Here is a 4,108-nt window from a genome sequence, read left to right as displayed (position 1 = left end):
AATGTTTTTGTCTTAAGCAGATTACCGTGGTGGAATTAATTTGTCCTCCCTCTTTGATGTTATCATGTGCTTGTGAATACGCTTCTCCAGGTTTAAACGTAGTGAATCCACCTGTCCTTTATTTGGCTTTATTATGGTACTTTCCTGTATATTTCATACCTTTTAGGCAAATATTTTGTGTATTTTTGATAGTTTCAGATTTTGAAGAGAGCTCCCACTAGTAGGGTGTGTCCTCACGCCCAACTTGCCCTGTCTCCCTCTCACTGACCTGCACTCCGTGAAGCCTCGGTCCCCCACTCACTGACCTGCACTCTGTGAAGCCTGGGTCTCCCACTCACTGATCTGCACTCTGCAAAACCTGGGTCTCCCTTTCACTGACCTACACTCTGCAAAGCCTGGGTCTCCCTTTCACTGACCTGCACTCTGCAAAGCCTGGGTCCCCCACTCACTGATCTGCACTCCGTAAAGCCTGGGTCACCCTCTCACTGATCTGCACTCCGTGAAGCCTGGGTCTCCCTCTCACTCACCAGCACTCCGCAAAGCCTGGGTCTCCCTCTCACTGACGTGCACTCTGTGAAGCCTGGGNAGCCTGGGTCTCCCTCTCACTGACGTGCACTCTGTGAAGCCTGGGTCTCCCACTCACTGACCTGCACTCCGTGAAGCCTGGGTCTCCCTCTCACTGACCTGCACTCTGTGAAGCTTGGGCCTCCCTCCTGCCATCTGTGGGGCTCTCTCTCTGAACAGTGTTCTGCCATCCACTGTCTATTCTCTGGTCTTCACACGCCTGGGTCTCTCTGGGTTTCCAGCTCCCTTTCCTAAACTCCAAATCTACCTGGTTCTACTCCAGCCCTGTGGCCTGGAGACTCCCTTAGGGAAGTGTCTGAGTGTGCATTCATCAAAGGGCTCCTTTTGATTATTTTCTTCCTCTCATTGGTCATGGCCTTTGTTGCCTGATGTCAAACAGCTTAAAATGTGTTGAAGAAATTTCACTGTGAAAGAAACAAACAAACCCATCCAAAAGTGGGCAAAGGATATAAACAGACACTTTTCAAAAGAAGACATGTATGAAGCCAACAAACATACAAAAAAATGCTCAGCATCACTGGTCATTAGAGAAATGCAAATCAAAACAACATTGAGATACCACCTCACGCCAGTTAGAATGGCATCATTAAAAAATCTGGAGACAACAGATGCTGGAGAGGATGTGGTGAAATAGGAACACTTTTACACTGTTGGTGGGAGTGTAAATTAGTTCAACCATTGTGGAAGACAGTGTGGCAATTCCTCAAGGATCTAGAAATAGAAATTCCATTGGACCTAGCAATCCCATTACTGGGTATATACCTAAAGATTATAAATCATTCTATTATGAAGACACATGCACATGTATGTTTATTGCAGCACTGTTTACAATAGCAAAGACCTGGAATCAACCCAGATGCCCATCAACAATAGACTGGACAAAGAAAATGTGGCACATATACACCATGGAATACTATGCAGTCATAAAAAATGATGAGTTCTTGTCCTTTATAGGGACATGGATGGAACTAGAAAACATCATTCTCAGCAAACTGACACAAGAACGGAAAATCAAACACTGCATGTTCTCACTCATGGGGGTGTTGAACAATAAGAACATGTGGACACAGAGAGAGGAACATCACACACCAGGGTCTGTTGTAGGGGGCTAGGGGAGGGATAGTGAGAGGGAGGGATAGTGGGAGGGATAACGTGGGGAGAAATGTCAGGTATAGGTGATGGGGGAATGGAGGCAGCAAACCACCTTGCCGTGAATGTACCTATGCAACAATCCTGCGTGATCTGCACATGTACCCCAGAACCTAAAGTACAATTAGAAAAAAAAGAAATTTCACTGTGGTTTACAGCTACTTCTGGTGAAAAGATACATCTGGTCTCAGTTGTTACACCTTGTATGAAGGTGATCACCTTCAACACAGTTATTCAAACTAATGTTATGGTATCTACTGAGGTTTATCTTGCAGTATTTACATATAGATATCCAACAGACATTTTTGTAGAAATCATAAAGCTTATATATATTATACATATATTATATATAACATATAGTATATGTATAGCATTTGGCAAAATGGCCACATGGTTAGGGTGACCCACAGAGTCTCTGCCCCACGCGGGTCCCTGCTTTGGCTGGTTAGGGTTAGCGTCTCCATTCTCAGAGACACTGGCGCCATTGATGTCTATGACCCGACATACCCTCTGTCTGTCCCTCAGTGTCCAGAATGGTGAAGCAGCTCCGTAAAGGGGGGAAGATCTCAAATTTTCCTATGGAGGAGACAGAAACATATATAGGGTCTTTGGTAAAATTAGCTACAGAACAATATTCCTAATATATATAAATAAACCACCTACCCAATAATAATCAACTATCTTCCACAAGACTTTAAAAGAATCATACACCGCTACCAATTCAAATTTACTTTGAGATGCAGCAATAATTCAATGTCCTCAAATCAATAAATTTGGTATGCCAAATTAAGAGAATAAAAGAAAAAATTCCATTAACTTCTCACCAGACACAAAAAATTACATTTTAAAATGTGAAGTTTCATGATAAAAACTCTATACAAAGTAGTCATACAATAAAATAACCTGTAAATAATGAAAGTTGTTATGAAAAACCATAGCTATTAACCTACTTACTAGTGAAAGATTAAAATATTTTGTTCCAATATTCGTAACAAGGCAACAATAAACTTGGAGACATCTTACTTCTAAATTTCAAAATTAACTACTAAATTGAGTAATAAAAACAAGATGTTATTGGCATAAATATATGTAGAGAGGTCAGAAATAAGCTGATATATTAATAGAAAATTAACTTCCAAGGTGAAAACCAAGAATATATAATGACCAAGTCATAGTCTCTCCCAAAAAGGGTATTAGAAAAGCTGGATTTACACATGGGAAGAATTTAGAATTTTGGGTTAGAAGTAATACAAAAATCAATTCTAAATGAGTTAAAGTGTTAAACGAAAAAAAAAAAAATATAAGATTTTCTCTCCAACAAAAAAAAAAAAAAAAAAATAGAAATGATTTTCTAGATTTTACATTAAAAGCACAGACAACAAAAGCAGAATTGAACAAGTGGGACAACCTCAGAAAAGAAAGATCCTGCAAAGCAAAGAAAAAATTCCAACCTACAGAAGGGAGAATATAGTTGCAAGCCATGCATCTGAAAAAATGTGAACATCCAAACTATACATGTACATTTTAAAACTCGCTAGCAAAATGATCATAGCCTAATTGTAAGATTTTCAGCTTTACCCCTTACAAAATTGTAAGAACATAGATCTCATGTTAAAGCTCCTCTCCCTGGGCAGGTGTACATTTTAGGGTACATTTGGCTAGGCTACACTTTGTAGTTAGTCATCCAACACTAACCTAGGAGGTGTTGTAAATATACCTTATAAATGTTATTAAAAGTGTCCTCAGCTGACTCTAGGTTAGGAAGATTGTCATTGATAACCTGGGTGGGCCTGATTCCATCAGAGCAGAACTGGAGTAGGTGACATTTCATGGTGATTGTCACCGCAGCTCTCTCTGCGACGTCCAGCCTGCACGTACTGATGACCTGTCTCATGGGCATTGAACTTCCCTTGCCATCCCCTCAAACTGTCATCCTCTATGTCTCACAGAAATGTGGCATGTCCATCAGTAGTTTGTCAAACCTGAAAAACAGGCAGAAAAAAGACAAAAAAATAATATTTATTTGAGGATGGCCATCACAATGGGAACATGCCTGGTGCATTCAGGGAAGGGAAGACCAGGGCTTTGAAAGAAAAATGAGGAGGGTTACATGAACAGTTTGAGACAATTATCCTGGGCTAGAAGGATGAACAACAAGGGTGACGTCAGTGTAAGCTTGGACAGGCAGTTGCTGGGCAGATGTACTTGGAGAAGAAATTAATTTATATTTTTTGTGGCCTTTGTGCAAGGTTGTGGTTTTGCAGTCTATTTACGAAAGTTCTTGTTATCAGGGATGAGTGTGAGAACCCTCCCTCATGGCCTTCTCCAGCTTCATTTACTGGTGGCTCCATTTTGATTCTGACAACATTGACTC

This window comes from Cebus imitator, unplaced genomic scaffold (genome assembly GCF_001604975.1).
Source record: "Cebus imitator isolate Cc_AM_T3 unplaced genomic scaffold, Cebus_imitator-1.0 Scaffold814, whole genome shotgun sequence".
NCBI classification, from domain to species: Eukaryota; Metazoa; Chordata; class Mammalia; order Primates; family Cebidae; genus Cebus; species Cebus imitator.
Note: the sequence above shows the minus strand (reverse complement) of the source record.